The sequence below is a fragment of the Malania oleifera genome, chromosome 9, assembly GCF_029873635.1.
Source record: "Malania oleifera isolate guangnan ecotype guangnan chromosome 9, ASM2987363v1, whole genome shotgun sequence".
NCBI classification, from domain to species: Eukaryota; Viridiplantae; Streptophyta; class Magnoliopsida; order Santalales; family Ximeniaceae; genus Malania; species Malania oleifera.
In genome coordinates this window covers 36,434,264-36,441,763 of record NC_080425.1, presented here as the reverse complement: position 1 = coordinate 36,441,763, position 7,500 = coordinate 36,434,264, and the positions used below count along the sequence as shown (strand labels likewise).

The 7,500-nt window shown below is 37.3% G+C and overlaps 1 non-coding gene across 1 annotated transcript; it reads left to right on the top strand.

Moving 5' to 3' along the window:
- The first annotated feature begins 5,767 nt into the window (after positions 1–5,767).
- LOC131165131 (small nucleolar RNA R71) lies at positions 5,768–5,874 on the top strand. The gene has a single exon (XR_009139452.1). It is a non-coding gene; the product is annotated as a small nucleolar RNA R71 (small nucleolar RNA).
- The last annotated feature ends 1,626 nt before the right edge of the window (positions 5,875–7,500 follow it).

The window sequence follows — 7,500 nt, the reverse complement described above, 5'->3', positions numbered from 1 at the left end:
GTTTAACCTTTGTTGACATTGGGAACTTCATCTCTCCTTTTTGGTGGTTCAGTTTTTGCCTTTGAAACAGCTCCTTCGTCTTTCTTCCAATTTGATTTCCATGAAGTAGAAGAGCCTGGATTTTGAAATGACCGAGTTCCTTTCCTTTTAAGCTATCGTTCCACCTTTATTGCTATGTGCACCATGTCCTCCAACTCCACATAGTGTTTCAACTCCACCTGACAGGTGCAAACTACAAGTGCACAGTATCGTAGTTTTATATTATAATGATGTGTCGAGTATCGTCCTCAAGGATTGATGTCTTAATTTTACCAAGTACCAAAATTTTACTAACCTTGATTTTATTTAGAAAAATTAATAATTTTAGACCGCAAAATTTAAACAAAGCTACTTTAAATAAACTATTCAGGAGAATTTAAAACTAGATACCGCGTGTCAAATTGATGATGATGAAAACTTCTAGGAAACCGATTTTACCTAGTTTCTCACTATGCTTTACCCATTTAGCTAATTCAACTTTGTTTTCTCTGTTTGTTAGCAAATCGCCAATTTTTCCAAAAGCCTCTTTCGATAGTCAATTAGAACCTATTCTTATTTATTATTTAACATAAGAGTATACAAATTAATAATGCAAGAACGCAGTAAGACCCTCGATTTTTCATGCTACATAGGTTCATACAAGTCTTTCGATCTCTATATTTACCTACGCTGAATTATCCAAGATCTATCCTATAATCCCCTCTTTCGGTAGCAAATCACAAAACTAAAATCATTTAATTAATGGCCAGTTAATTAAAAGCATTAGGCACAGAATAATTCAAACAAATATTAATGAAAACTACTTCAGATTAGCATCAAAGAGCAAGCATAGTTCGAAACTGGCTACATCGTTTTCCTAGAATTCAAAAATTTAGTTCATTCCGAAAATTAAATCCAACATAACAGATTTCACCATATTCTCTTCAATTTGGAGCGTACGGGAAAGTTCAACACTCACCGCACCGCCGTCGCGCGTCACGAACATCCTGAACACCGCCGTTGTTCGCCGCCTTTCGATTCTGAAAAGATATTATTTTTGCGTGCTTCCAACTCTCCTTTGCTGGCTGTGTGTGTATCTTCGCAGCACCCCCAAAAGAAAACCACAAGAAAGCTCCCAAAAAATAATTTTTCCCAAGAAACTTTATGTGGTTTGGCCTCGTGTTTCTCCCCAAGAAAAATCAATTCTTTTTTTCTACTATGGTGTGGCCTTCGTCTCTCCAGCCCAGCGCACACTGCCCCCCTCCTCTCTTCTTGCACACGGCTCTCTCCACAAGGAAACCCTCCTCTTTGACTTTTCCATTCCTTTCCTTTTGTCCTTTCTTTCTTTGCTTTTCTTTCCTTTCTTTTTTTCTTTCCATTCTTTTGTCTTTCCTTTCTATGTACCCAGCGCCTCACCCTTATGAGATGACCCGGCTGCATGGCCGGGTCACATCTCATTTTTTATTTCTTTATTTTCTTTTTATTTTCTTTTTTTTTTTGAAAGGTACATGAACTGCCCTCCTCTTTCAAGCCCACTTTAGACCCTCTAACTCTCAAAGCTTAAAACATAAAAGATGTAGAGCTCTTTTTTAGATTTCCTAGAATTTTGAATCATCTTGATCAGAGCTTGGATGAGAAAGTTACGCCAAGATTATGAAGAATTGTCGAAATAATCCATAAAACGGCATATGCTAACTTCACGTCTGATTTCGGTCTTGATACATCCATTATTTCGCAAAATGCAAAACATGAAGATTGTAGAACATTTTCTTATCTTTCTATGGCATCATGAATCATCTGAATTGGAGGTTGGATGAGAGAGTTACACACAGATTAAAAAGTGTCATTGGTTTTTTTTGCTTCCGATAGTTGCCCTACAAGAAAAAATACCAAAATTTCATAAATTACTTAATAAAACTCAAATATTATAAATAGAACATAATGTTAAAATATTTAGAGTAATTAGGCATTTAAATACAAAATAAGATTCCCAATGCATGAATTAAAACACCTAATTACGCAATTTAAGCGCGTAATCACACCCCCAACTAAAGTTTTGCTAGTCCCTAGCAAATAACGTGAATGCAATTCAGGGTGGTGTCATACCAATTTCAATGAATGAATACTCAGGCAACACAACCATACCCTTTCACATACAGGAATATCACCAAATTACACACAAACTCATTCATACCCAATGCATGCAACTCCGAAGTAAGTCATTCATGCAAATCTCATCATTATATAGCCATTAAGAACAGTAAACTTACGTAAAATTAACCAGCGAGCACAGTTCAGAGTTAATGTAGCCATATAAATTCAAGTATAAATAGTCGAAATCTTGAAGCATGTGTAATGTGTGTGACTCGTTACACCCAGGATATTCATGGACACCTAAAAAACTGTCGCTTTGACTCGGCCTAACTGGTATACTCTCAAAAACACTAAAAAAGGATGGGTTCACTCATCGTATGTGAGGAGGAGTGTCATGATCAAGCATCCCACATACTTCAAGGAACAAAAGCTAAATGTATGGAGTGGACTAGTTTGAAAAGGATCAAGCCTATTTAGGAGGTGTCGGGTCCTTCACCCTAGCATCTTCTCACCTACTCGCCATGTCCAACCGAGACCACCCTAGATCAACTTATTCACAAACTAGGCGTGAATACATCTGAGGCATTAGACTGGTGAAGAGTCTTCATATGTGGATAACATGCGTCTTGTCCCTGACTTTTGTTGTAGTTGTGTGGAGCAGGTATTAATCTTTCACCTCTTCTAGGGTATTTCTATTTCTATTTTTCTTTCTTCTGCTCATTTTTCAATTTCTTTCTTTTCATGGTCAAGTAGGACAATCATAACACTTCTTTTATTGTTTTCATACCACCCATGTGCATTAAGCTCAAACAATCCATGAAATAAGTCTATTTCTAGGGTTGGTTCGGCCTTCACATCTTGAGTAGGCTATAAGACCTAAGTTTTTATCTCCCTACTAGATGTCACCTCTAGGTTAGCAATTCAAAAACCAACACTAGTGTACAAAGAGTATCCAGAAAAAAATAGGGAAAGTTGAGTTTCATGAACTCTGAGTTGACGTCAAAACTCACAAGAGTGATAAATGGCTCAACAGTACCTCACAAGGTGTCAAAGTCTCCACGGGCGCTCTCTCAGTGTTCACAAGGAACCCTAAGTGCTACAAGTTACGTGAACATGTATTTTTTTAGTCTCAAGAGATACCATGTAGATACAAGAGTTTATATAGCCAGATTAACACAATTGCACTACCAATCAACTTTCAAATAGTTACGATTCCTAGTTTAGCCATATAAATAGGAACCACACATAAATGACCCAAGTATGTACTCCTAGGTTATATACAAGTATATGAAGGGCATAAGTAGTGTCACGCATGGCCTAATCATCCATATTCACACTTTTTTTTTGGGTTCAATGTTATTCAAAAATGAGAAGGATTGAAGAAAAGAAAGAAACTTCCTTGACTTATTGGTGAATCTGTCGAGGAGTTTAATTTTCAGCTCTGTACTCATGCTAAATAAACCTGCATCAAAAATCTAAATTATTCAAAAGTGCATAGATAAATAAATAAATAACCAAGATAAAGGAAATAAACAATAGAAAAACTCTTTGGGTTGCCTCCCATAAGCGCTTGTTTTAACGTCTCTAGCTAGACGTTTCAATCTTTATCAACCAGGATCACCAAGAGGAATAAATGCACAGTTCCTCTCCATTTGTTCTCCATAATAGTGCTTCAATCTCTGACCATTAACTCTGAATATATTCCCTGGGAAGAGTTTGAATCGTGAGTTGAAGAGTAGAACCTGTTGTCCTGGAGCAAACTCACACCTAAGAATATGTTTTTCAAGCCACTTCTTCGTCTGCTCTTTGTAGATTTTTGCATTTTCATACGCATCACCCGAGAATGCATAGCGAAGATGCTCAGGGAATTGTTTCAACTGTAGAGATATAGGTTGTTGCATCTTTCCTTTAGAGATTACAGAATCCGTCCTTGCTACCATAGGTTCTAGCCTCCCCACACGCTGTTGTGTTGTAATTTGCTGCAAGGATCGTTCTAGGTGATCAACTTGTACATCTTTTTGAAAGACTTTTTCTACACCTTGCTGAATGACATCTACCCGAAAGCAAGTGCTTGGATCTTCTGGGAATCTCATGTCTTGGTAGATGTTGAACATAACCTCTTCCTTATCCACTCTCAATGTTAACTCACCCTTTTGAACATCAATTAAAGCCCTTCCAGTGGCCAAGAATGGTCGGCCAAGAATTAGCGGGACTTCTTGGTCTTCCTCCATATCTAACACCACAAAATCAGCAGGAAAAATAAATTTATCCACTTTTTCCAATACATCTTCTATGATTCCACGTGGATACTTGATGGATCGGTCTGCTAGTTACAACGAAATGGTTGTTTGTTTCATCTCTCCAAGTCCCAAGTCCCAATTTCCTGCAAACAGAAAGTGGCATAAGATTAATACTAGCACCAAGATCACATAAAACTTTATCAAAAAATAAATTTCCAATAGTGCAAAGCAAAGTAAAACTCCCTGGATCTTTTAATTTTTGAGGCAATTTCTTTTGAAGAATAGCACTACACTCCTCGGTAAGCTTCACTGTTTCGAACTCCTCCAACCTTCTTTTCTTTGAAATGATCTCCTTCAAGAATTTGACATAGTTTGGCGTTTGTTCCAAGGCATCTGCAAAAGGAATATTTATGTGAATTTTCTTAAAAATATCCAAAAATTTAGAAAACTGCTTATCTAATTTTTGCTTTTGAAAGCGTTGAGGATAAGGAAGTGGAGTAGAGAGAATAGGGGGATTGTCAGGAAATGAAATTGCTGGAAGCGTGTCCGTCTCTCTTGGTGTGTCATCCACAATCTCCTCTTCTTCCCCTTTATTCTTGCTTCGGCCATTCTTTTCAGGTGTAGGTGTGGACATGGTTTCCTTTGCTAGTGATTTCTCAATTTCTCTTCCACTCCTAAGTGTGATGACATTGCATTGTTCCTTAGGATTCACTTCTGTGTTGCTAGGAAAAGTTCCTCTCTATTGGGTATTTATAGTCGTGGCCAGTTGCCCAATTTGCATTTCAAGGTTCTTCATAGTGGCTCCCATATTGTTGCAATGAGTCTCAATGTTGTCTAGTTGTGCATCTGTCTTTTTAAACCTTGCTTTTGTCTCCTCAACAAAAGATATCATGGCATCCTCAAGTGACATCTTCTTCTCACCTTGATGACTCTCAAATCCTGCAGGAGGTTGTAGCACATTCCTTGTATTTCCATAAGACAAATTCTCATGATTTCGAAGCCCTGAATGGTAATATTATGGCAAAGGATCACCACGATAATTGTAGTTCCGATTATTGATGTATTGAACCTGTTCTTGACTCGCTCCAATACTCGAATTTGTCCTACTCTTAGCTGCCACATATTCTGCACCTTGTGGTATCCTCTGGGTTATCAAAGCTGAAATCTGATGGGATAAAGAAGCGACTTGAGTTGAAAGTGCAGCAAACGGCTCCAATTCATGAATTCCAGCAATTTTCTTAGCCATAGTTCTTTCAGTTGGCCAATGATAGTTATTTGAGGCCATTTCTTCCAAAAGAGCAGTAGCACCCTCAGGTGTCTTTGACATCAAAGTTCCCCCAAATGCAGCATCAACTAAAGTCCGCGTTTGCCCATTTAATCCATTATAGAACATCTGAATTTGCAGCCAATCAGGCAATCCATGTTGTGGGCAGCGTCGAATCAAATCTTTATACCTTTCCGATGCTTTATAAAGTGATTCAAAATCATGTTTCTTGAATTGACCAATCTCACTCCTGAGTTGAGCTGTTTTTGCAGGTGGAAAGAATTTAGCTAGAAATTTTTCTGCCATGTCCTGCCAACTAGTAATACTCCCAGGTTGTAGCGACTGTAGCCAACCTCTTGCTTTGTCCCTCAAAGAGAAAGGGAATAATCTCAGTCTAATGGTGTCTTCAGTAACACCATTGATCTTCACAGTATCACAAATCTCCAAAAACATCGCCAAATGGATATTGGGATCATCAAGTGGCGATCCACTGAATTGGGCCTGCTGCACCATACTGATTAATGCGGGGTTGAGCTCAAAATTGTTGGCATTAATAAGCTGGCGTCTGATACTCGAATAATTGTCATTCACAACTGGTCGCACATAATCCTTCAAGGCGCGTGACTGCGCATTATCTTGTTCGTTCTCCATGGCTAATACCCTTTTTTTTCTTAGTGCTCTGAGCGTTCTTTCAATCTCCGGATCAAAAGGAATAATGTCACATGTTCTAGCCCTGCGCATCCAACATAAAAAAAAAACACACCATAAATGCAAAAAAAATAATAATAAAATAAAATAAAGAAAATAAATAAATAAAAATATAAAAAGAGAATTCTAAATTAAAACCAAGATTACTTTGTATCGATATTGGCAAAAATAAGATAAACTCAATCCTAGGCAACGACACCAAAAACTTGACCGGTGCAAATTGTAAGTGCACAGTATCGTAGTTTTATAATATAATGATGTGTAGAGTATCGTCCTCAGGGATTGATGTCTTAATTTTACCAAGTACCAAAATTTTACTAACCTTGATTTTATTTAGAAAAATTAATAATTTTAGACCGCAAAATTTAAACAAAGCTACTTTAAATAAACTATTTAGGAGAATTTAAAACTAGATACCGCGTGTCAAATTGATGATGGTGAAAACTTCTAGGAAACCGATTTCACCTAGTTTCTCACTATGCTTTACTCATTTAGCTAATTCAACTTCGTTTTCTCTGTTTGTTAGCAAATCGCCAATTTTTCCAAAAGCCTCTTTCGATAGTCAATAAGAACCTATTCTTGTTTATTATTTAACATAAGAGTATGCAAATTAATAATGTAAGAACGCAGTAAGACCCTCGATTTTTAATGCTACATAGGTTCATACAAGTCTTTCGATCTCTATATTTACCTACGCTGAATTATCCAAGATCTATCCTATAATCCCCCCTTTTGGTAGTAAATCACAAAACTAAAATCATTTAATTAATGGCCAGTTAATTAAAAGCATTAGGCACAAAATAATTCAAACAAACATTAATGAAAATTACTTCAGATTAGCATCAAAGAGCAAGCATAGTTCGAAACTGGCTACATCGTTTTCCTAGAATTCAAAATTTTAGTTCATTCCAAAAATTAAATCCAACATAACAGATTTCACCATATTCTCTTCAATTTGGAGCGTACGGGAAAGATCAACACTTGCCGCACCGCTGTTGCGCGTCACGAACACCCTGAACACCGCCGTTGTTCGCCGCCTTTTGATTCTGAAAAGATATTATTTTTGCATGCTTCCAACTCTCCTTTGCTGGCTGTGTGTGTATCTTCGCAGCACCCCCAAAAGAAAACCACAAGAAGGCTCCCAAAAAATAATTTTTCCCAAGAAACTTTATGTGG